Genomic DNA, 26,913 nt, shown 5'->3' on the forward strand with positions numbered 1-26,913 from the left:
CCAGGATATATAGGAGTTTTTATTGGGGAAAAAAAACAAAAACAAAAAAACATGTAGTCCAACATCAAGAGATTACTACTAATTACAAAAAAAAAAACCCCAGATATCTCAAGTTAAGGATTTTAGTACTCTTTTAGGTATGGAAAGATGCAAGATTCTGGGCTCTTGGAAATTATACCTTAGATATGATCTTATCTGAGACCAGTATCCTATTTTTCTCCATTGTGAATTCCACTCAGGGTGCACTGTCAGAGGCAGCTGCAGTGGCTGAAGGCAGGCAACATTTGTTGTTTACTGAAATGAGAGGCAACATTTTTTTGTCCATAATTAGCCTGATTGTGGTGATCATTTCATAATGTATGTGTATATCAAGACATCAAGCTGTATATCTTAAATATATACAATTTTATATGTCAATGATATCTCAACAAAGTTGTTAAAAAAAATTAAAGGAAATTATTTCAAGGAATCCTGGTCAGACATGTGTTCCCCAGGAATACAAATATCAGCTATTTCTTGAGAAAAGACAGAAGAACTTGTGACAAGAACTGAAGGTTTTGAAAATGTGATTTTTACTTCAAAATTACAAATAATTCCTATCCCTTTATTCAATCCAAAGTTGCATCCAGGGCCTTTTTGACCCAAATTCCCACCACTTTTCTATTTCTCCATAAAGAACAAGCCTATTTAATGTTCTCTCTCTTCCCTCCTTCTCTCCATCAGTGGCTGCTTGCTGCCACTGTTACTGTGACATTTGTATTGCTACTTCTTTACTCCACTATATCCCTGAACCACCATCATCTATGGAGTCTTCCACGTTTCTTCCCTCTATTTTCACATTTATTCCTGAATTTTTTTTTCCTTATACATCTTGTTGATTCTACAGCAGACTTGGATCTCATGCAGAAAATCTGGACTTTAGAGACAGAGCCAGACCACTAGAGTTCCTTCTGCCAGGAAATAATTGTTCAGAATGTAGGGGATGTGATTATCAAGAGAGAGAACTCTGGCTCTTCTTGGCTGTCTCCATGACTGTTCACTGCTCTAAGTTTCTTCTTCACCATCAGATATTTTGTTTTACTTGTTTTTTCTGTCTATATTTAGAGTGACTGAAAATTCTTGTAGTAACTGGAACACTAGTTTCTATATAATTTCAGTTTTACTGTAAAAGAAGTAACAGAGGGTAAACCCTTGATTAACTAGAATGCCCAAGGAATGGAATGCTTGATTATACTTTTTGTTGAACATTACTAAATATCTTAGTCCACTTCTCTGAAGTCTCATAAAGCATCAAGGTCATTACTCTGGCTTTCAACTTAAATTGTGCTGACTCTATGCTCATAGATGCAAGTGGTCTACTTATCATATGTATCCTGGAAGTCTTGTAAATTATTGTCATTTATGACAATACCTAGTGACTAAAAGTGCAAGTTCAAAATTGGCACTTTTTTTTTTTTTTGCTGTACGTGGGCCTCTCACTGTTGTGGCCTCTCCCATTGCGGAGCACAGGCTCTGGACACGCAGGCTCAGCGGCCATGGCTCACGGGCCCAGCCGCTTCGCGGCATGTGGAATCCTCCCAGACTGGAGCATGAACCCACGTCCCCTGCCTCGCAGGTGGACTCTCAACCACTGCGCCACTAGGGAAGCCCAAAAATTGGCACTTTTAAAAAGAATATTTGGCAATATGTGTCTCGAGCCTTGACAACATTCATAAACTGTACCTAGTAATCACACATCTAGGAATTTAATTATAGGACTAATTAGAGATATATCCAAAAATTATGTGCCTAAATGTCACATATTTTGGAAAATTAGAACATTATCCTCCAACATTAGATATATTTTGATATACCCATAAAATAGAATGCCATGCAAATATTAAAATTCATATTTTTAAGGGATAGGAAATGCTCATAATAAGAGAAAAGGGGAACATATAAAGCAATATAATCATTATGATCTAAATTGGGTAAAATACACATATATGTACATATGTAATTTTGTGTAGGTATGTGTGTGATACAGAAGATTTATGGTATATACATCAAAATGTTAATAATGGTTATCTCTGGAAGGTAGGAATATGGGTGTTTAAATTCCCTAATTTTTACTTTGATGTAATTTCCTACATTGTCTATAATCAAATTTTATTATTTTAGGATCATAAAATAATACATAACATTTTTTATTTTCTATTGAAATTTAGTCCTATCACATAACTTTCTCTGAAAGGCAAAATGCAGGGAAATGAACTTGAGTTCTAGCCTGTGGTCTTTTTCTCGATCAACAGTTTCATATTTTGTTGTTCCCATTCTTTTAACTTTCTTTGAATTATTATTTGAATTAATGTCTTCACTTATATGACCAGTGCTTTGAACGGTAAAATCCAAGTTATTGCACAATTTGGGATTTTTTCAGCAGCTTCAGTTATTGGGATTCTCAGGACAATCATTGGCACACAAATCTTTAATTATTCACAATACAGGAAATGTTTGTAAAATGAAAATGTCATCAATAGCCTGGCTCAGGAATCAAACCTAGAAGTCTGAAATACCCATTAACCTATTCTTTTATTAGCATACTCACTTCCACTACCTTAGTTCAGGCTCTGGTTATCTCAGTACTTCACTCTCCTAAACTGTCCCACTGTTTACATCCAATTAGGAAAGCTACATTTTACCTAATTTGAAAGAGGATCATTTCTGAAAAAATGGCAATAAATGGAAAGAAAGTCAAACTTCTTTCCATGGCAAATATTTTATGCTCTTTCATGTTTCAAATAATAGCAATATACTCAGCCTTTGCTGCATAAAATATCCCTCCAAAACTTAATGGCTTAAAATAATAATCATTTATTAGTTCACAAATCAGCAGGTTGGGCTTTTTAGCTGGGCCTAGCTGGGCAGTTTTTCTGCCTGTCTCAGCTAGGCTTACTCATCAACTGTCAGCTGATGGGTTGGCTAGGGCTGGATGGTCTAAATGGACACATTTACCTGTTGGGCAATTGGTAGGCTGTTGGCTGGAGAGCCTCAGTCTCTTCCACATGACCTCTGTAGCAGGGTAGCTGAGGCTTGTTCACATGGTGGAAGTAGAAAAAGATGAGTGAAAGGTGCAAAACTTCTTAAGGTCTGGAAAACCTCACATTCCTTCTTCCGCAGTATATGAAGGCCAATCTAAATGAAAAGGATGGGGAAACAGACCTACCTCTTAAAGGCAGGAGCTCCAGTGGATTTTTGGCCATTTTTTATCTACTACACTATGTGATGGATCTTAGTACATACATTAAAAAGTAAGGAAGCAAGAAGCAAAAGAAGTCCCATTCTTGGCTACCAAGCCAGGCTCCAACAATGACCCAATAATTTTTATTAATTCTTCTTTTTCCTCAGAGGCATTCATCTAGTGATCCCTCCCCTCTAATCCCATCCTATTCCTGGAGCTCTGGCTCTCTTATCTATATTCCCCCTTTTACTTCCTGGCACAGCCCAAGAGAGAAGTTCTGATTAGGTTGGGTAGTCTCAATCCATGTAGATCACCCCTATCTGGCAGCATTCTCACGCTAGATCACCTCCAGAAGGTGCTGGCCTGTTTAAAATTTTCTGATTCTTAAGGAGAAGAGGAGGAGAGAATCAGCAAGAACTCCCTGCAAAAAGGGCAAGCCAGAATCACCTGTTGACATCATTTTTTAATTATGCAGTGTGAAAAACTCTTACCATCCTTCTACAATAGGCTCAAACCTATAAGAATTACCTCCACTGTAAAATCTTCCCCAGCATCCACAGGCAGAATCGGTGGCTCCCACCTCTGTGGTCTTACGTTATCTCAATTTTTGGACTAGTTACATTTTATAGTAATAGTGGACAGAGCTCTGGGGAGTATAGACACAGTTATAGGAACATTTCCAGTAGGCAAAATGGGCTCAGACTGAAGTTTCCTGGAAGGTTGCCTCATGCAGTGTTTACCTCTATTTAAAAAAAAAAAATTCGGGGATTTCCCTGGCAGTCCAGGGATTAGAACTCCTCACTTCCACTGCAGGTGGTGCGGGTTCAATCGCTGGTCAGGGAACTAAGATCCCACATGGCATATGGTGTTGTCAAAAAAAAACAAAATTCAACTGAGTAAATTTTAAAGAGCTTATTGGCTTTATTCAATGATTCATGAAATAGGCAGTATCCAATCTAGTATAGAGAAAGGAGCACTGAGGACCTGTACAAAATGACAGACTTTTAGAGGCAGAAAGCAGCAGGAACAAGGAAGTTATACTAGACATAAAAGAGGGTGGGTTATCACAAGGTTTCTTTCCTTTAGGGGATGACAGGAGTCTTATCAGGCAGATTACCTAACTAGTGCTCATCAGGCAATTCCTGATTGGTTTAAGATTCGATTTCTGGAGAGCCAAAACTGTAATTAAGTCTGAGTTTGGTAACATGGAGCTTAGCATAAGTGACTATTTTGGATCTGTGGTTTTTAACACCTCTGAAAGCCTTAAACTATAATTATTGACTAAGCCTCATAGTTCTGATAATGCTGGCAAGAGACAAGTCCTATTACACAGTTAAATTAAACAAGGAGGCCTTTAGTGGAGCTTCAAGATGGCAGAAGAGTAAGACGTGAAGATCACCCTCCTCCCCACAAATTCATCAGAAATACATCTACATGAGGAACAGCTCCTACAGAGCACCTTCTGAACACTGGCAGAAGACCTCAGACCTCCCAAAAGGCAAGAAACTCCCCCACGTACCTGGGTAGGGCAAAAGAAAAAAGAATAAACAGAGACAAAAGAATAGGGATGGGCAATGCACCAGTGGGAGGAAGCTGTGAAGGAGGAAAGGTTTCCACACTACGAAGCCCCTTCGCGGGCAGAGACCGTGGGTGGCGGAGGGGGGAAGTTTTGGAGCCTCGGAGGAGAGCGCAGCCACAGGGGTGCAGAGGGCAAAGCGGAGAGATTCCCGCACAGAGGATCGGTGCCGACCAGCACTCACCAGACCGAGAGGCTTGTCTGCTCCCCCGCCGGGGTGGGTGGGGTCTGGGAGCTGAAGCTTGGGCTTCGGTCTGATCGCAGGGAGATGACTGGCGGCGTGAACACAGCCTGAAGGGGGCTCTTGTGGCACGGCTAGCCGGGAGGGAGTACAGGGAAAAGTCTGGAGCTGCTGAAGAGGCAAGAGACTTTTTCTTCCCTCTCTGTTTTCTGGTGCGCAAAGAGAGGGGATTAAGAGTGCTGCTTAAACGAGCTCCAGAGATGGGCGCGAGCTGCAGCTATCAGCGCGGACCCCAGAGATGGGCATGAGACACTAACGCTGCTGCTGCCGCCACCAAAAAGCCTGTGTGCAAGCACAGGTCACTATCCACACCTTCCCTCCCGGGAGCCTGTGCAGCGCGCCACTGCAAGGGTCCAGTGATCCAGGGACAACTTCCCCGGGAGAACGCACGGTGCGCCTCAGGCTGGTGCAACATCATGCCGGCCTCTGCCCCCGCAGGCTTGCCCCACATCTGTACCCCTCCCTCTCCCCCGGCCTGAGTGAGCCAGAGCCCCCGAATCAGCTGCTCCTTTACCCTGTCCTGTCTGAGCGAAGAACAGACGTCCTCAGGCAACCTACACACAGAGGCGGGTCCAAATCCAAAGCTGAATCCCGGGACCTGTGCGAACAAAGAGAAAGGGAAATCTCTCCCAGAAGCCTCAGGAGCAGTGGATTAAATCTCCACAATCAACTTGATGAACCCTGCATCTGTGGAATACCTGAATAGACAACGAACCATCTCAAATTGAGGAGGTGGACTTGGGGAGCAACGATATATTTTTTTTTCCCTTTTTCTCTTTTTGTAAGTGTGTATGTGTATCGTTCTCTGTGTGATTTTGTCTGTATAGCTTAGCTTTTACCATTTGTCCTAGGGTTCCGTCTGTCCGGTTTTTTGTTTCTTTGTTTGTTTTAGTACAGTTTTTAGCACTTGTTATCATTGGCGGATGTGTTCTTTGGTTTGTTTCCTTCCTTCTTTCCTTTTTTTGTTACTTTAAATTTTTTTAATAATTATTATTTTTTAATAACTTTATTTTATTTTATCTTCTTCCTTTCTTTCTTTCTTTCATTTTCTCCCTTTTATTCTGAGCCGTGTGGATCACAGGCTCTTGGTGCTCCAGCCAGGTGTCAGGGCTGTGCCTCAGAGGTGGGAGAACCAACTTCAGGACATCGGTCCACAACAGACCTCCCAGCTCCACATAATATCAAATGGCGAAAATCTCCCAGAGATCTCCATCTCAACGCCAAGACCCAGCTCCACTCAATGACCAGCAAGCTACAGTGCTGGAAACCCTATGTCAAACAACTAGCAAGACAGGAACACAACACCATCCATTAGCAGAGAGGCTGCCTAAAATCATAATAAGACCGCAAACACCCCAAAACACACCACCAGATTGGGACCAGCCCAACAAAAAGACAAGATCCAGCCTCATCCAGCAGAACACAGGCACTAGCCCCCTCCACCAGGAAGCCTACACAACCCACTGAACCAACCTTAGCCACTGGGGACAGACACCAAAAACAACGGGAACTACGAACTTGCAGACTGCAAAAAGGAGACCCCAAACACAGTACGTTAAGCAAAATGAGGAGACAGAGAAACACACAGCAGATGAAGGAGCAAGGTAAAAACCCACCACACCTAACAAATGAAGAAGAAATAGGCAGTGTACCTGAAAAAGAATTCAGAATGATAGTAAAGATGATCCAAAATCTTGGAAAAAGAATGGAGAAAATACAAGAAACATTTGAAGAACTAAAGAGAAAACAAACAGTGATGAACAACACATTAAATGAAATTAAAAATTCTCTAGAAGGAATCAATAGCAAGATAACTGAGGCAGAAGAACATATAAGTGACCTGGAAGATAAAATAGTGGAAAAAACAACTGCACAGCAGAATAAAGAAAAAAGAATGAAAAGAATTGAGGACAGTCTCAGAGACATCTGGGACAACATTAAACACACCAACATTCAAATAATAGGGGTCCCACAAGAAGAAGACAAAAAGAAAGGGACTGAGAAAATATTGGGAGAGATTATAGTTGAAACCTTCCCTAATATGGAAAAGGAAATACTTAATCAACTCCAGGAAGCACAGAGAGTCCCATACAGGATAAATCCAAGGAGAAACATGCCAAGACACATATTAATCAAACTATCAAAAATTAAACACAAAGAAAAAATATTAAAAGCAGCAAGGGAAAAACAACAAATAACACACAAGGGAATCCCCATAAGGTTTACAGCTGATCTTTCAGCAGAAACTCTGCAAGCCAGAAGGGACAGGCAGGACATATTTAAAGTGATGAAGGGAAAAAAGTACAACCAAGATTATTCTATCCAGCAAGGATCTCATTCAGGTTTAACGGAGAAATTAAAATCTTTACAGACAAGCAAAAGCTAAGAGAATTCAGCACCACCAAACCACCTTTGCAACGAACGCTAAAGGAACTTCTCTTGGTAGGAAACACAAGAGAAAGAAAAGACCTACAATAACAAACCCAAAACAATTAAGAAAATGGTAATATGAACATACATATCGATAATTACCTTAAATGTAAATGGATTAAATGCTCCAACCAAAAGACATAGACTGGCTGAATGGATACAAAAAAAAAAAAAAAAACCATATATGCTGTCTACAAGAGACCCACTTCAGACCTAGGGACACATACAGACTGAAAGTGAGGGAATGGAAAAAGATATTCCATGAAAATGGAAATCAAAAGAAAGCTGGAGTAGCAATTCTCATATCAGACAAAATACACTTTAAAACAAAGACTATTACAAGAGACAAAGAAGGACACTATATAATGATCAAGGGATCAATCCAAGAAGAAGATATAACAATTGTAAATATTTGTGTACCCAACATAGGAGCACCTCAGTACATTAGGAAAATACTAACAGCCATAAAAGGGGGAACTGACAGAAACACAATCAGAGTAGGGGACTTTAACACCCCACTTTCACCAATGGACAGATCATCCAAAATGAAAATAAATAAGGAAACAGAAGCTTTAAACGATACATTAAACAAGATAGACTTAATTGATATTTATAGGAAATTCCATCCAAAAACAACAGAATACACTTTCTTCTCAAGTGCTCATGGAACATTCTCTAGGATAGATCATATCTTGGGTCACAAATCAAGTCTTGGTAAATTTAAGAAAATTGAAATTGTATCAAGTATCTTTTCCAACCACGACACTATGAGACTAGATATCAAATACATGAAAAAATCTGTAAAAAATACAAACACATGGAGGCTAAATAATACACTATTTAATAACCAAGAGATCTCTGAAGGAATCAAAGAGGAAACCAAAAAATACCTAGAAACAAATGACAGTGGAGACACGATGACCCAAAACCTATGGGATGCAGCAAAAGCAGTTCTAACAGGGAAGTTTATAGCAATACAATCCTACCTTAAGAAACAGGAAACATCTCAAATAAACAACCTAACCTTACACCTAAAGCAATTAGAGAAAGAAGAACAAAAAAACACCCCAAAGTTAGCAGAAGGAAAGAAACCATAAAGATTAGATCAGAAATAAATGAAAAAGAAATGAAGGAAACAATAGCAAAGATCAATAAAACTAAAAGCTGGTTCTCTGAGAATATAAACAAAATTGATAACCATTAGCCAGACTCATCAACAAAAAAAGGGAGAAGACTCAAATCAAGAGAACTAGAAATGAAAAAGAAGAAGTAACAACTGACACTGCAGAAATACAAAAGATCATGAGAGATTACAAGCAACCCTATGCCAATAAAATGGACAACCTGGAAGAAATGGTGAAATTCTTAGAAATGCACAACCTGCTGAGACTGAACCAGAAAGAAATAGAAAATATGAAGACCAATCACAAGCACTGAAATTGAAACTGATAAAAATCTTCCAACAAACAAAAGCCAGGACCAGATGGCTTCACAGGCGAATTCTATCAAACATTTAGAGAAGAGATAACACCCATACTTCTCAAACTATTCCAGAATATAGCAGAGAGAGGAACACTCCCAAACTCATTCTATGAGGCCACCATCACCCTGATACCAAAACCAGACAAAAATGTCAGAAAGAAAGAAAACTACAGGCCAGTATCACTGATGAACATAGATGCAAAAATCCTCAACAAAATACTAGCAAATAGAATCCAACAGCACATTAAAAGGATCATACACCATGATCAAGTGGGGTTTATTCCAGGAATGCAAGGATTCTTCAATATATGCAAATCAATCAACATGATACACCATATTAACGAACTGAAGGAGAAAAACCATATGATCATCTCAAGAGATGCAGAGAAAGCTTTCAAAAAAATTCAACACCAATTTATGATAAAGACCCTCCAGAAAGTAGGCATAGAGGGAACTTTCCTCAACATAATAAAGGCCATATTTGATAAACCCACAGCCAACATCGTTCTCAATGGTGAAAAACTGAAAGCATTTCCACTAAGATCAGGAACAAGACAAGGTTGCCCATTCTCACCACTATTATTCATCATAGTTTTGGAAGGTTTAGCCACAGCAATCAGAGAAGAAAAAGAAATAAAAGGAATCCAAATTGGAAAAGAAGTAAATCTGTCACTGTTTGTAGATGACATGATACTATACATAGAGAATCCTAAAGATGCTACCAGAAAGCTACTAGAACTAATCAAAGAATTTGTTAAAGTAGCAGGATACAAAATTAATGCACAGAAATCTCTTACATACCTATACACTGATGATGAAAAATGTGAAGGTGAAATTAAGAAAACACTCCTATTTACCACTGCAACAAAAACAATAAAATATCTAGGAATAAACCTACCTAAGGAGACAAAAGAACTGTATGCAGAAAATTATAAGACACTGATGAAAGAAATTAAAGATGATACAAACAGATGGAGAGATATACCATGTCCTTAGATTGAAAGAATCAGCATTGTGAAAATGACTCTACTACCCAAAGCAATCTACAGATTCAGTGCAATCCCTATCAAACTACCACTGGCATTTTTCACAGAACTAGAACAAAAAAATTCACAATTTGTATTGCAACACAAAAGACCCCGAATAGCCAAAGCAATCTTGAGAAGAAAAGCGGAGGTGGAGGTATCAGGCTCCCTGACTTCAGACTATACTACAAAGCTACAGTAATCAAGACAGTATGGTACTAGCACAGAAACAGAAATATAGATCAATGGAACAGGATAGAAAGCCCAGAGATAAACCCACACACATATGGTCACCTTATCTTTGATAAAGGAGGCAAGAATATACAATGGAGAAAAGAGAGCGTCTTCAGTAAGTGGTGCTGGGAAAACTGGACAGCTACATGTAAAAGAATGGAATTAGAACACTCCCTAACACCATACACAAAAATAAACTCAAAATGGATTAAACACCTAAATGTAAGGCCAGACACTATCAAACTCTTAGAGGAAAACATAGGCAGAACACTCTATGACATAAATCACAGCAAGATCCTTTTTGACCCACCTCCTAGAGAAATGGAAATAAAGCCAAAAATAAACAAATGGGACCTAATGAAACTTCAAAGCTTTTGCACAGCAAAGGAAACTATAAACAAGACCAAAAGACAACCCTCAAAATGGGAGAAAAATTTGCAAATGAAGCAACTGACAAAGGATTAATATCCAAAACTTACAAGCAGCTCATGCAGCTCAATATCAAAAAAACAAACAACCCAATCCAAAAATAGGCAGAAGATCTAAATAGACATTTCTCCAAAGAAGATATACAGATTGCCAATAAACACATGAAACAATGCTCAACATCATTAATCATTAGAGAAATGCAAGTCAAAACTATAACGAGGTGTCATCTCACACTGGTCAGAATGGCCATCGTAAAAACATCTATAAACAATAAATGCTGGAGAGGGTGTGGAGAAAAGGGAACACTCTTGCACTGTTGGTGGGAATGTAAATTGATACAGCCACTATAGAGAACATATGGAGTTTCCTTAAAAAACTAAAAACAGAACTACCATACGACCCAGCAATCCCACTACTGGGCATATACCCTGAGAAAACCATAATTCAAAAAGAGTCATGTACCAAAATGTTCATTGCAGCTCTATTTACAATAGCCAGGACATGGAAACAACCTAAGTGTCCATCATCAGATGAATGGATAAAGAAGATGTGGCACATATATACAATGGAATATTACTCAGCCATAAAAAGAAACGAAATTGAGTCATTTGTAGTCAATTTAGGTGGATGGACCTAGAGTCTGTCATACAGAGTGAAGTAAGTCACAAAGTGAAAAACTAATACAGTATGCTAACACATGTATATGGAACCTAAAAAACAACAAAAAAATGGTCATGAAGAACCTAGGGGCAAGAAGGGAATAAAGACGTAGACCTACTAGAGAATGGACTGGAGGCTACGGGGAGGGGGAAGGGTAACCTGGGACAAAGTGAGAGAGTGGCATGGACATATATACACTACCAAACGTAAAATAGATGGCTAGTGGGAAGCAGCCGCATAACACAGGGAGATCAGCTCTGTGCTCTGTGACCACCTAGAGGGGTGGGATAGGGAGGGTGGGAGGGAGGGAGACGCAAGAGGGAAGGATATGGGGATATATGTATAACTTTGTTATAAAGCAGAAACTAACACACCATTGTAAACAATTATCCTCCAATAAAGATGTTAAAAAAAATCATGGCAAGAGAAATAAACACTGTAATAAAAATGAAAAAAAGGAGGTCTTTATATGAGGTGGCTCTAATGCCACAGCAGCCTATGTAAGCAGTTCAAAATCTAAGCCTGTAAATGTGTCAGGGTTATAAAATTGTAACCTACGGACAACCAATCACAAGTAGCCAAGTAGGCTTTAAGCTTTAGTCAATTTCCTCGCTTTGCTTCTGCCTTTTCTCTGTAAAAGTGTCTCCCCAGCTCTTGTTGATGGAGAACTCCTAACCACCTACCATTTGGAGCTGCCCAATTTGAACTGATTTTTGCTCACAAACTCTTAAAATTTTTAATATGCCTCAGTTTGTCTTTTTAACAACACCAAAGCAACCTCATAAGTTAATGATTGCCTAAGGTCACATATAAGGGCAAAGGCTTACATCCCAATAAGATATTTCTGAGTGATTCTCAGATGGGCTCAACTGAAAAATGACTTACTAGTCTTTAGTTTCATTATGCTACTATTCTGACTAGCATTCCTACTGAGTCTAAAATAATGGACTACAGACAGCCCCCAACTCAGGATGGTTCAACTTAAGATTTTTGGATTTTATGATGGTGTAAAACTGATACATATTCAGTAAAAACCATTTTTCAAATTTTGATCTTTTCCCTGGCTAGTGATATGTGGTATGATACCCTCTTATGATGCTGGGCAGAAGAAGGGAGCCACAGCTCCCCGTCACACATGCAATCACAAGAACCAACAGCCAATACTCTTACAACCACTCCAGACTTACAACATTTTAGTTTTTCACTTTCAATACAGTGCTCAGTAAATTACACACGATAGTCAACATATTATAAAATAGGTTTTGTGTTAGATGATTTTGCCCAACTTTAGGCTAATATAAGTGTCTGAGTGCTGTCAACTGAAAAAAAAATGCACAGCATGAGGGTCGTGAGTTAAGTTTTATATGGGACAAAATGAGGACTATAGCCTGGGAGATAGCCTCTCAGCTCTGACAGACTGCTCAGAAGAGGTAGCGGGGGAGGTCAGCATACATGTGATTTTAGTGAAGAGAGACACGTTCAATCTAGCACACGTTTTGGCAGAATCTTGCTGCTAGTCACAAGAAGCTTGCTGCTAGTCATGAGGAACAGATGTCTGTTAACGATGTGTTTTTCTAGCTATGAGAAGATGCAAGAACTTGGGCTCATAAAATCTTCTCCTGAAGATATCTAACTATCTGAGGGCCTGTTCTGCCAGTTCTTCCCAGAGCAGAGTGCCTCATTCCTGATCTCCACCCTGAACTCCTTTCAGGGTATGCCGAAGGTCAGCAACTGCAGTGTCTAGTGACTTCATTCTTATAGAACCAGATAGCGAGCGACAATTTTCAGTTGGCAGTGCCCCTCATGGTCATACATTTGAAGATGGTTTGGGAGGCATTTCATGACCATTTTGTCCCACAGTGCAATGGAATGTTCATTCCTAGGCAAGGATTTCATTGATACCACTCAATGTGCTATTACTGAACTAGGCCCTATTAACTGTAGCCAAAAGCCCCTGGACCACCTGTCTTACTAGTCCCTTATGGTCCTAGAAATGATTCCCTCTTGGAGCTTCTTCCCATATTGAGAGTTACTATTACAATCATTGATCTTATACAGAACTATATGTCTGGTCAACTTCTTCAAGTCACTTAGTCATCATTTTATCAGAGGTTCATTCACACATTTGGTAATGCAAGAAACAACAATCTTGTAAAATAAGCAATACAAATAATCTAGCTAGTAGTATTAGTAAGGTCATAAGTAAGAATTTAAGCCAAGAACTTCCATTAGGTGCGACCCAGTAATATTCCCAGGTCATTTGACTTAGTCTGTTCTGTACCAGTTCGTATCTTTAAGGGAAGTGATATATAGGCTTATTCATAAGGCACCCAGCCCAATTTCCTAGTGTTATTAAGCTGGAAATCCTTAGTATGGTTTAATTGTTCCCAACATAAGGCGGGGGGTGGGGGGTGGTCTTAAAAATCATAGCCTGATGTTAGCCATATAAATCCAGCACACAACTGAGGGAAGTTACATTCTTTGGCTGAAAATATGCTCGTTGCTCTGATTGAATTTGAGTACCTTTAAAGGAAAATTTATATTTTTGGTGATGGTTAGAGCAAGTCTGATTGATTGGCCAAGTGAGGGAGTCCCAGGAAAGAAATACATTTGGTTTGTAAGCAAAAGTGTGAGCAATTATCAAAGTAATTGGTATACAGGCCTGATCCATCATCTTAGGTAAGCTGTCTACTTCAGATATAGTCTTTTTCTCGTCCTGGTCTTGTAGTTTCTCCCCTGTTTAAGCATCGCTTTTAAGATGATTTTGAGGTCAGCAGTCCTCTCCATAGGCCAGTCCAATGCAAGGGGTCAACTTCCTTAGTTTTACTGTGCATGAGCTGGTTAAAAGTACCTGATAAGGGTCCTTCCCATTTAGGTTGGAGATAGTCCTTTAAATGATGTCTTTTCCAGTATGCATAATCTCCTGGTTGCAGTCATGGGGGCTTTTTTTTTTTTTTCCCTTGGGAAGTCAGGATTTATTAAAAGCTTCAAGCTCCAGGGCATTTTTTTTTTTTTTTACCAAATACCTTTAAAAATGTTTTTTTTATCCCCACAAAAATCCTTATCATTTAAAACCAGATATTCAAATTACATGGCTAACATTTTTAGCTAATCAATTCTTCAGCACTGATCCTAGAAAACAGCCTTCAGTGGATCTTTGAATAATGGAGATTCAGCCACTGATACGAGTGGTGTAGGTGGTGACACGTTTAACGTTCAAGCCACAAGCTGTGACGTTTGGAAGGGGTGAGGTCTACTGTCCTGCATTATCAGAATTTGTCATATTTTCAGTGCTACTGGGTTGCACGTTATCTGCGAGGTTTTGTGCATGCTCAAGAAATAAATCTTTCAGTACACTTAATTCCTTAGCAATTTACTTTTTGCTTCCAACCGTTCATTCTCTTCCTTGAGCTGATTCACTCTCTGCAGTGTATCCTGCGCTTTCAGCTGGCTTTTCAACAGGCTCTTTTTCACCGCCATGCTGTTCCTCTCTCTGCGCTGACGTCACGGTAGCGATCCACGGGCAAACTCTTTTTGCTCTGCTTGCTTGGAGGCAGCTCTGCCTCCGCCCCCAGGGCCAGCGGGCCCCAGCTGAGGAACCTGCTGTAAACCGCTGCCATGAGCCTGAGTATGAATGACACTTACTCCATTCACGCCCGGGGTACTGTTCTGCTGCGATACCTTGCTCATTTGGGCACGCTCCCTCGACAACACAGAACTAGTAGAAATGAGGACAAGGTGATCAATGGTTTCCACACTAAACTGCCAAAAAATCAGCACATGTACCTGAACCCCTGAGGGCACTGCCCATCTGCGTTGGAAGAACAGATTCTCCTTCCCCTCAAACATGCATTTCCATCCTCTCCATCTAGACACCTCTGCTGACAATTTTCCTTACTGTGTTCCCTCCAAGCATGCTAACGAAGCACTTTATTTTTTGCCCTCCTCTGTTCTGTTCAACTCATGGTTGCTGCACGTTCCTCCAACCCGTGTTCAACAGTCCTCCAGCCCGCCAGCCCCCAAGCTGCCTCCACTCCAAGCGGCCCCCGCGGCGCAGCCCGACCCAACCCTGGCCTCGCAGCCCGACCCAACCCAGGCCTCGCAGCCCGCGAGTCAGCAAGGAGTGATGGTTATGAAACAGGCAGCCTTTGCCGGTTCCGCAGCCGCCACCCGCTTCGCCTCCCCGGCGGGGGCCGTGTGTGCGCCAGGGGCATCTTATCTTCATCCAAAGATAGATTACTGAGGTAAACTTCAGAAGCAAACTTAGAGTGTCCTTAAAATAATTCAATTAAACTTTACAATAATGTAACAGCAAGGAGCTACAGGGAAGTGAGTCTTAGTAAATACAGACCTCAACTAACAAAACTATAATTTAATGTCCACTGAAACGATCTTTTTCTAAAATTACCCTCATTTCTACAAAATATAGCCAAAATAAGACTAATTTGTTTGCAAAGTAAGTCTGGTTTCAATAAACTTGGCCTGATGATCTATACAAGTGTAATTGATCATATAGGTTCTTTTAAAGTTGGCTCTGCTGGAACTTTTTAAGCAATCTCAAATTTTTAAAAGGCCTTTCAAGGGTAGGAAAGCTATGCTAAGGGCTTGTCACTGATTTTGCCTTGGAAATTTTTGAGTGAATTTCTCCTTTTTCAAGGTCCTCAAAATATCTTGAGATTCCTGCACCTGTTAGGAGGTGGCCTTCCTAATTTACCTGATAAACGTGCCGGTAATCCACAAGTTTCCAATCTCTGGGGGGATCAGGTAGAGAGAAAGGATATATGTTTCAATTCTGCTTACAAAGGTATAATTTACTAAATTGATGTAAGTCATAATTAGCTTAAGGGGAAGGGTTTCTTATAGCTGGAAAAATAAAGATTAAAAGCCAATAATATTTCAGACAGAAGCCATAAAAAATTATAACCATATTCACCAGTTCACTGTCTCATGTAACTAATCCTTGTTAAGTTTATGAAGCCAAGAGATTTTCCATTAGAATTCTTTAATTTCTTACCCATCAGCAGTATAATCTGAAAGTTATCAGAAGCCTGCACTTGTCAAAAAGTGCATATTCTTGCTATGAATATTCTTGAAGAGGAAGCATTTTAGCAAGGGCATCAGAGTAAAACAATAACTGTCTATGAATGACAAGACTTAAGGCACGGTTAAAGACCTAATTACCATGCAGTTGACAAAGAAACTTGGTTACTGCTATGACATAAAACATTTTAAGATAACTAGAATTATGACTCATAATACTTTACCAAGGCTTACTGATTTTTAGGAATTCCATATAATTTCTAGAATATCTATATTAATAACATTTACCCATACAATATAACCTAAGAAGATTTATTACTCATTTGACAATGCTTCTCATGTAATTAATGTACTAAATGAACCTAATTAGTTTAATATCTGTCTTTGGGAGGTTTCAGGGACCCTTTTGGAGCATCCCAAAAGTTAGTTAGAGGTCAAAGGAACTTCACTGGAATTTGATTTGGGAAGTTTGTCAAAAAGTGTCAGAAAGGTTTTAAAACACTTGGTCAAATAGGACCATAGATCACTGTGAAACAATACATATTCACTTAAGCAATGTGACAAAAGATTTCAAAGGAAAATACAGATCACTTAAAAGATAAACTCTAAAAGGTAAAGAAACTTAAGTTCTGTTATAAAATCAGCTCAATGGTCAAAAAACAACTTTGTTTTCTTAACAGAAAGAAAACTGAACTCCAGTCTTGCATCAGCCTACTTTTAATAACAATTCATTTACTTAATTAAATTTATTCTAAACTTAGCCAATCCCGACGTTGCACAAAACTCTTTTCTCGGGGTCCCTTTCCACGAACTTTCCATAACTTTCTGTATCGGTATTAGTTTGTCTCTTATTTTTTCCCATGCAGAAACAACCATCTCTAGGACAAAATTACTTTCTTTTCCCTTAACAAAATGCAATTCTATTCTTCATACCTTCTTTTACTGAAAACCCACATCCTACTTTGCTACTGCATACTGAAATATTTCTCTAATTATTTCTGGTAGCTTTAATTACATATTTAAACTAGAATACTCAACTCTTCAAAACCTTAATTTCTAGTGAAAACTAAGGATCAAGCAAATATGAGCTGTCTTTTATGTTAGTATTCTATAGCTTGGCAAACATAAATACCAATTATAATTTCTAAAAATATGTGCTTTCTTATAGAAAATCTCATGTGGCACCATATTTATCAATCGTCTTAAATATCTTTAGTTTCCCTGTAAATACAAGCCAATGTTTAGTAATTAGTGTTTCAGTACCTCATGTTATTTGGGAATGACCTAGCTAGTCAATAAACTTTCCTCATTTAAATTAGCACAACTCTAAAATTTCAAGTTACCAAATATCTGGAGAGATTATTTTTAAGTAGACATTCCTAAAACATAATTACTCCTAGGACATTTACCCAAAAGCTCTTACTTCATTTACATTTTTTTAATAAAAATCATACCAAGTTTTTTCTTGTTGACAAATCTGCAACACATATAAGATCTTATTTGACTTCTATTAAACCTAGATACAGTAAAAGTATTATGCTTAATATTGATGATTCTAAAGACATGTCTATACTAATTAAATTGACAAACTTTAATACCAGGTATTAACAATGAATATTTCCCAGTTCATGTGAACCTGAAATTCATTCTGGCAGTTTCCTTTTATATTTCTGAGAATTCATATAAGCACTTAATTTCCTTTAAGCCAATTAAGTAGAGCTCATTTCCAAATTAATTTTGATAATACCATCCAAAGGTAAAGACATATTTATAATACACACATAGACATATGAAAAGACACAAGCAGAGGTCTCAACTTCACTTTAAAATTTAGTCATGAATTAGGCATTACAATATAAAACTCATTCGTTTATAAATAACATTTGGAATAAGTTAAATTTGAAAAGGCCTCGTCTCCCCCACCCCGTTGTTTCCCTCAGTCTCAGGAATTACAGTAGTCTAGGTAAGTATTCCTGAGAACCCTGGTAGAACATTTACATCTCAAGGCACTGGGAGAGAAAAGCAAGTTTTCCTAGAAAGACTTGTTCCCTCAGGGTCAGAATTCTGGAAAGGTGTTTTATCATGCCAGCTTTCTCTAACAACTATGTCTGCTATAGAATCCACTTTGGCCATTTTCTGGGCAAGATTCTCCTTTAATGCCCAATTAGGTAAGTGCTTGTAAGAGTAAGTTTTGTTTATAAACTTGGCTGGGGTGTTGGTCAGAGGCTGGCTTTCTGACACCCCTTGTTTCTGTTTGAGAGCTCTATTTCCCATCTTAAAGTTGAATTTGTTGGGGATAAAATCTACTAATGAGATTGTATGTGGGCCAGTGTGCTGCTTGTGAGCTTAACTCCTCTAGGCGCCGCTCTAGAGTCATCGCAGCCCTCTTACGTGTCTCAGTTTCTCCCTTTGGTCGTCTAAGACCACCGTTGGTACTCAGATCATTGAATGGCCAATTCTTATACATGATCCCTGGATGAGCACATCTTTTAATTAATAGACAGGTTGCCCCGTGGGACCACTGCACAGTGTGAGGATTCTGCCTCCACCACTCCCATAAATTTCTCAGTTTCCTGAGAAAGTCGTAACCAACCGGAAGCAGTCTTATCCTCCTTCTTCAGAGCAAAGCTCTCATGGAATATCTTCACTTTTATCCCAACAAACTCAGTAAAGCAGCCAAATTCAGGAGAGGTGTCAGATCAGCCTTCTACCTAACCACTCAGCCCAGACAGCTCAGTGTCTTTCAACGGGGTGGACGCCTTCCCTAGTATCTTTCAGCTGGGTGGGCACACCCCTCAACAGTGTCTTTCACCTGAGGGGCCAAGGACTGTTACATACTGCCAGATAAAACTCAGGATATCAACCAATATGGGAGAGCCGAGAGCCAGGGAAGAGAGACTCACCCAAATTCGTCTAGACTCTCTGAGGGAGGTGAATGGGCACAAGAGGCCTCTGGTTCCTCATAGAGTTCAGGCAAAGGAGAGAAGACTGCTGTGGGTCCCTTCATTAGTTGCCAAACTGGTGACTGAAAAAAAAAAAAGAAAGCACATGAGTTTAAGTTTTATTTGGACAAAATGAGGACTAAAGCCCAGGAGACAGCCCCTCAGATAGTTCTGAGGAACTGCTCGGAAGAGGTGGGAGCGTGGTCAGTATATAATTTTAGTGAAGGGGGATACGTGCGATCAAGCACACATTTTGGTAGAATGTTGCTAGTCACAAGAAGCTTGCTGCTAGTCACAAGGGGCAGATGTCTGTTAATGATTTTAGCGTTCTTCTAGATACGAGAAGATGCAAGAATTTGGGCTCATAAAATCTCCTGCTGAAAGTATTTAACTGTCAAAAGCCCTGTTCTGCCAGTTTTTCTCAGAGCACAGAGTACCTCATTCCTCCTCTCCCTGAACTCCTTTCAGGGTGTGCCAAAAGTCAGCAACTGCAGTGGCTAGTGACTTGATTCTTATAGAACCAGAGCGCAGGTGAAAATTTTTAGCTGTCAGCATCTTTAAGGTAGACTAGGCTAAGCTATGATGTTTAGTAGGTGTGTGAGATGCATTTTCAACTCGGGAAATTTTTGATTTACAATGAATTCATTGGGATATAACCCCACCGTAAGTCAAGGAAGATCTGTATTTTCTTTTAGATCAGTATCAGAAATATAACTCACTGACTTGTAGATGACTCCTTACAAACAAGGAATTTCAGTTTTGATAAACATAGTACCCTTGCTAGAGTCAGAAAATCCATTTTTAGCCTGTTAATATTGTTGGGAAGGAAAACTTTTCCATTCTACCCTTCTAGGTTCTGTGTCTGACTTAAGAACTGAATTGGCATAACAGATAAACAGGAGAAAAACACTATTTTAATTATGTACTTAACACACAGGAGCATTCCGAAGATGTGAGACTCAAAAGGCAGCCAGACTATTGAGGCTTATAATAACATCCTGACCTAATGAAAGTGATAGAGGTCTGCGTTTCAAAAGGGAGAGAAGGCAATTCACAGGAAGGTGAAAAGAGGAAATGAAATATTTGTCAAACAAACGTTGCCTTGCCTTGTAGGTAAGCACCTCAGGTGACTTATCTCTGGTAATAACTCTGTTCCTAGTACAGGCCCCCTTTCTAATGTAAATTACTCTTACAAAAGCGTAACTTCTACTGGTTTTAGAGCTTCTCCTGTGTCTGCAGTTTCTCAAAATAATCAGTTCAAAATAATCTTATGCCAAAGAAGCATAATTTGGGGTGGCATATTCTGCTACCCTTCAATGTTTTACTTCCTTTAATAGAGCTGCAGGGAGAAACTAGGTTTTCAAAAATAGAGGAAGCGGAACAAAAAGAATAGAATGTATTTTCCTAAAAACAATCGTTTCAATGGTGTGACAAAATTAGGTGGTCTTCTCAGTGGCACGTTGTAGCATTTTGAGATTGAGCATTCAAGTAATTTAACATAATTGCATAGAATCAGGTTTTAATATTCAGTTGAAAAATAGCATGAAGTCTCAGGTTGGGTTCTGCAGGACGCAAAGTTTAGCATGCAGAATATTTCTTAGGAGTGCCCTAGGGACCAACATCTGTGGCAGGGAGGAGGAAGCAGGAGTGGGCAGAACAAGAAGTGAAGATTCAATGCAGGCCGAGAAAGCCTCGTCTCCCCTGCCCCCATCCCCCAGAGAGTTACAGAATATTCAAGATTGTCCTGAACTGTCCTAAGATGTCCAGGCTTTCGTACCCCTGATCAGTTAGGTGAGTATAAACTACCATAGCCATCCTAGAGATCAATTCAGCAGTATTTAGTGGAACTGGGTAGGCACACACCCTGCGACTTGCCAGTATTACTTGTGTGTTCTTCAGTGAAACTCTTGTATAGGTTTATAAGGGAGAACTGGTATAACAGAATTGGAGTCTGTTGTCCATCATCAAGGAACTACATAAACCAAATGGGGTGGAGGCATATGACAATCCTATTCAGTGGTCAGAAGCAATGAACTAGATGATGATAGCAAATATTTAGTTAACTACTAGGGAATGATAATACTAGCTAACATTGACTGATAATACTAGCTAACATCACTTACTGTTTGCCATGCCCTTTGTTTATCTGCACCACCTGTATTCAACCCAATGCTCCATTATCATATTCCTAAATGTGGACACTGAGGTATGGAGAGGGCTTTCCTAGTGGCGCAGTGGTTGAGAGTCCGCCTGCCGATGCAGGGGACGCGGTTTCGTGCCCTGGTCCGGGAAGATCCCACATGCCGCGGAGCAGCTGGGCCCGTGAGCCATGGCCGCTGAGCCTGCGCATCCTGAGCCTGTGCTCCACAACGGGAGAGGCCGCAACAGTGAGAGGCCCGCGTACCGCAAAGAAAAAAAAAGATCACATAGCTAAAAAGTGGCAGAACCAGGATTTAAATGGAGAAATCCTAGTTTTGAGAGGTCATGCTTTTAACCACTACCTCAAGTATACACTTTGGGGATAAAATGTTGAATGTGAAAAAGAGAGACAAAACAAGAGCTAGCACATAGTACTCTATGTAAATGTAAGGCACACCTAATATATAAATTACACCATATCTTTGAATGATACATACCTTGCCAAGGATTTATGTTAATCACTTTAGAGTAGCAGCCTCTAAAGGAGGAAGGGAAGAAGGGAAATAGAAGCAGGAAGATGAAGGGGAAAAGATATAAAAAGAGGAAAAGGGCCTGGCATGCATCACTGATGCTGTGCTATAAACTGATTATGAGTAAGAAAACTCCCTTCACTTGGGGCCCAAAGCAAGCAAAAACGTTACAGTAAAACTTCAGATCTGATCAGGTCTCAACTTACCTGATAAAAACATTTGTCATTTCTACTGTGATAACTTACAAACTCCTGTAAAAAGGATACAAGACATGGGTCAACTTCCACCTTACTCTCAATGTCCAGCCATATAGCATTTCTCTGTTGCTTGAACACCTTGTGCCTTCCCGGGCCACCTTCCTTCACCCTGAATGTCTGCTCCTCCCCTCTGCAGCTTGGCTACATTCTGCTCATCCTTCAGATCTCAGCTGAAACATGCTTTTTACAGGAAGTTCTTTCCTTGAGCCCCAGACCAGGTTAGCTCTTCACAGCACTTACTTTTATTGTGTAGTTATTTGTGCCATTCTGTTTTCATGTCTTTCTCCCACCTAATATGAGGGTGTTTTATTTCCTGTGTTCACTGTCCCTAAGCCCAGCAGGGTATTTAGCATGTATTACACACTCAGTATTAAGTGAATAAATTCAAGTTGTAGTTTATAAAAATGGCCACAAATTTTTTGATGCTTATCCCTTTAAAAGATAGAAATCTATTTCCAGGCTTTGAATCTGGTGGGTTTGTGACTGCTTCAACCAATAGTATGTGCTAGAAATGACACTGTATGGTTTTGAACACTAAGTCACAAAAGGTGATACACCTTCCTCCCAGCTCTCCTGGGACAACTCCTTTCAGAAAAGCCCACCACCACATAAGAACTCTGACAACACCGAGACCACCATGCAGGAGACATCATGTGTAGGCACTCTAGACAATAGTACCAGCTAAGCCCAGCCTTCCAGCCACCACTGTCAGGAAGCCAGAAGAGCAGGGACATCATCTTTTGCCCTGCACACCAGCCTATCCAACAGTTGGGTACCATGGAATGACTTCAATTGAAGATACAAGAAGCAAAAGAATTTCTCGGCCAAGCCCTGTCCAAATTTCTGATCTACTGATTATGTGAACTATACTAAAAGGGTTGGTGTATCACTAAGTTTGGGGGTAGTTTGTTTTGCAGCAATAGCAACTGGACCATCTAGAAACTGGAGGAGATATAAAGAAACCCTGAATATTGAGATAGCATGTATACGCCAGGGGAACAGTACAACAGGGTTATACATACACAGTACAGCTGCATATATTCTGGTAATATTTTTAAAAACAAAGAATCCTACAGTTATCCAGGATTTCAGGTATACATCTGTCCCCGCATTACAGGATGTACCTTTGGTTTCCAGATACTAATTCTAATAAGGTCTTCAGTCATTGTGAAAACCCAAAAACATCCTTGCACATTTGAACAATGCACATATAAGACTGATTTCTCACAGACTCATCACGAATTAAAGTACATTCCTTCTATAACCACAAACATTTGAAAAAGAAATTACAAGGGCATCACAGGATAGAGTTTTTAGGCCACATCAATCAAAAGCTTTATTCTAGTTTTTGAAACTTTTAAACTTTGTTTTAAAAACTTAGAATTTAAAACTTGTACCAGTGAAGTTGGGTTTAATCAGTGTATGGGTTCAGAATTACAGGCTCAGGGGGCTCCCTCTGGAAGATGAAGAGAGAGGAAAAAAAAAAGTTTCCACCATCATTAAGGATTTTTTATGTTTCTGGAGGTCTCAAATCCTGGTAATTTTCCTCTCAACTCAAACTTAGGAAAATATTGTTACTACATAGCTTGGTATTCTAAACTTGTGAGATTACAGAGCCATCAGAAGGTTCTGTAAAGAAAATCTCATTGCCATCACAATGAGTATGGGATTACAGAATTCAAACTTTTTACCCCAAATTGAGGAAGGCACCCATTCTGCTAGAGTTCTCTACATAGTATTATGCATAGCATAATACTTTACATTATCACAGCTTTTATCAGGACTCTTTGGAAGATAATCTGTCTCAGCTATATTCTAGTTATCTAGCTATAAAATATAGCTATATCTAGCTATATTTTAGTTATTTTAGCTTTAAAGATATTTTCTAATTAACTTTTAATTTTGCTTGATAATTTCAAAAGTTATAATGAACTAGATCTCTAAAGATGTGACTGAAAATGGTGGAAGTCAAAAGGATAAGTATCTTGGGATTCCCTGGTGGCACAGTGGTTGGGAGTCCGCCTGCCGATGCAGGGGACACGGGTTCGTGCCCCGGTCCGGGAAGATCCCACATGCCGTGGAGCGGCTGGGCCTGTGAGCCATGGCCGCTGGGCCTGCGCGTCCGGAGCCTGTGCTCCGCGACGGGAGAGGCCACAGTGGTGAGAGGTCTGCATACCGCAAAAAAAAAAAAAAAAAAGGATAAGTACCTTGGTTTATTACTGTCTTACTATGCAGAATGGAGGACCCCCAAATCCACCCCCATCAGGAATTTTAATGGCTGATTTGCTGATGCTCCCTATATCAAATAATGGCATCAGCAAATATGATGATCTAAGTTACAAAATATCTAAGCCCCAAGTGTCCACTCTGACTTCCAGATACCCATTCCATCACCAAATTCCACCACCAAAATTCAGCTTCTACAAAAGGCAACACTCCTACACTGTTGTTGGAAATGTAGATTGGTACAGCCACTATTGAGAACAGTATGAAGATTCCTCAAAAATCTAAAAATAGGAATACCATATGATCCAGCAATTCTACTCCTGGGTATATATCTGGAGATGAAAACACTAATTCAAAAAGATACATGCACCCCAGTGTTCATAGCAGCATTTACTATAGCCAAGACATGGAAGCAACCTAAGTATCCATCAACAGATGAATAAAGATGTGATATATATACACAATGGAGTATTACTCAGCCATAAAGAATAAAGTTTTACCATTTACAATATGGCTAGTCGTGGAGGGTATTATGCTTAGTGAAATAAGTCAGAGAAAGACAAAATACTATATGTTATCACTTGTACGTGAACTCAAAATGAGTGTATATAATGAAACAAACCGACTCACAGATCTAGCAAACAAACTAGTGGTTGCCAGTAGGGAGAGGCAAGATAGGGGTAGAGGATTAAGAGGTACAAACTACTATATATAAAATAGGCTACAAAGATACACTGCAGCACAGGGAATATAGCCAACATTTTATAATAACTTTAAGTAGAATATAACCTAAGCATTTGAGTCACTGTGTTGTATAACTAATATTGTAAATCAACTATACTTCAAGTAAAAAATGAAAAAGAGTTCAACTTCTACATATCACTTATTTTTTGAAGAGTTCAGACTTTTATTGTCTGATTTCCCAACTTCAACTTCTTCCATAAGTTTTGGCCTCGCCAGAATTATCTTTCTAGAACATAGGTATGATCATGCCAATCCTTTGGCATCCACATGTCTTAACCAAAATAACCGTTATGTTCCTTAGCCCGATATTCAAAGCTCATCACAAACTTGTCCCGGGCTCTAGACTGTTGCGGAGTTTCAGGTTAGGCATTTCTAATTCTTATCTCAATCTAGAGCCAACCCTTAATCAAAACTGAGTTTTAACTTTGGAAGATTGATGGCCCCTGTGGATTTTATTTTTAATGAATTGACTTAGTGGTCTTACCCTGCCTTGTGTGCCAACTCTCCCTGACTCCATCAAATCTAACAGAAAGCATCAGGGGAGGAGGCTTGGCTCTAAACAAAGAGATTTGGAGTAACTAAATTCACTGGTATCCTTCTGAATAGCTCGCTGACAGACACAGTATTTTCTGAGCTCGTTTTAAAGTATTGTTTACACTGGTCTATGGCTATAAAACTGATTGTGACAAAGCCCAAGACGGAAACGAAGATGCTTGCGTTCCTCTCAGGAGATTGTGCAATGCTTGGAGAAGTCACCAGGAGGCGCTGCGCCTCCTCCACCTCTGCATCTCAAGCATTCCCAGCACACAGCTACAGACTCTAAACTTTCAAGACAAAAAAAGAGGAGCTAGAAAAAGGTAAAAATCCGTGGGGCAAGAATTCAGGAGTGGAAGGCAGGCCAGCTGCATGGGTGTGTGACCTGTGTGCAAGCACAGGGCTCCACATACAGAAGGGTCTGTCCTTGGTTTAATGCTCTGTTCTGCCTTGAAATTTAGTTTTTGTGCAAGGGCTCCACAATTTATGTAGGCAGTTCTGGTCTGAGGGTTTGGAGGCTGGCGCTTCAAGCCATATCTAACCTTCCCTAAGGAAGGATTATGACGTTGGATTTTCTTCAACTTTTTACAACCCAGGTCCAGTCATAAAAATCTTTCAATCCCATTTCCCCCTAAAATTGGTTACATGGTATTGTTGGGCTGCACCCCACAGGCCTGGAAGCCTTGTTGCCCAGCCTCGAGACCAAGGAAAGAGCCTGGAAACAGCAACAGAGACTATCAACAGTTGATTGGATAGAGAATCTTACCAGTCTGAAGCAGAAGCTCCTGGAGTAACACCCCACTGTGTATGGCAGACACCAGGAAGGACACAGCAGCAATCTTCGCTACTTGGGGAGAAGGAGGCTACCATTTACAGGTGAAATTGGAGTCAGTTTGGCTTATCAGTTACCAAGGAAACCAGCGGCTGGGATAGTGGGCAAGCACCTGGGCAGTTACTGATTAAGCCCTATCATTAAGAGGATTGGATAGTCTTGTGAGGGATTTATAGAGAGCAAGAGAACAGTCATCTTGAGTGGCCTGAGGATACACTCCACCCCTTCGCACCCTGCACAACCCTTACAATTTGGCCTGCCCCTCTTCCACAATATCCCTGGGGTCAGGTATGTAGAGGTACACAGCAACAAAATACCACAAATGCAATACAAACAACAGCAGCTACGGAGTATCAAGTGTAAGATACCTAG

At 39.9% G+C, this 26,913-nt stretch overlaps 1 long non-coding RNA gene and 1 pseudogene across 2 annotated transcripts; both read right to left on the bottom strand.

The window, feature by feature from the left end:
* Nucleotides 1-178: 178 nt before the first annotated feature.
* On the bottom strand, nucleotides 179-26,755 carry LOC115866435 (uncharacterized). 2 transcript variants are annotated; one of them, XR_009563369.1, is made up of 5 exons: nucleotides 26,476-26,755; nucleotides 22,155-22,199; nucleotides 19,241-19,362; nucleotides 2,995-3,174; nucleotides 179-294 (listed from the first exon to the last, which is right to left on the bottom strand). It is a non-coding gene; the product is annotated as an uncharacterized lncRNA (long non-coding RNA). The 2 variants fall into 2 exon arrangements; XR_004044660.2 differs by lacking the exon at nucleotides 26,476-26,755 and having other exon boundaries at nucleotides 22,155-22,454.
* LOC132596988 (CCAAT/enhancer-binding protein gamma-like) lies at nucleotides 14,454-14,987 on the bottom strand (annotated as a pseudogene).
* Nucleotides 26,756-26,913: the final 158 nt, after the last annotated feature.

Source organism: Globicephala melas, chromosome 3 (genome assembly GCF_963455315.2).
Source record: "Globicephala melas chromosome 3, mGloMel1.2, whole genome shotgun sequence".
In the NCBI taxonomy this organism is placed as follows: Eukaryota; Metazoa; Chordata; class Mammalia; order Artiodactyla; family Delphinidae; genus Globicephala; species Globicephala melas.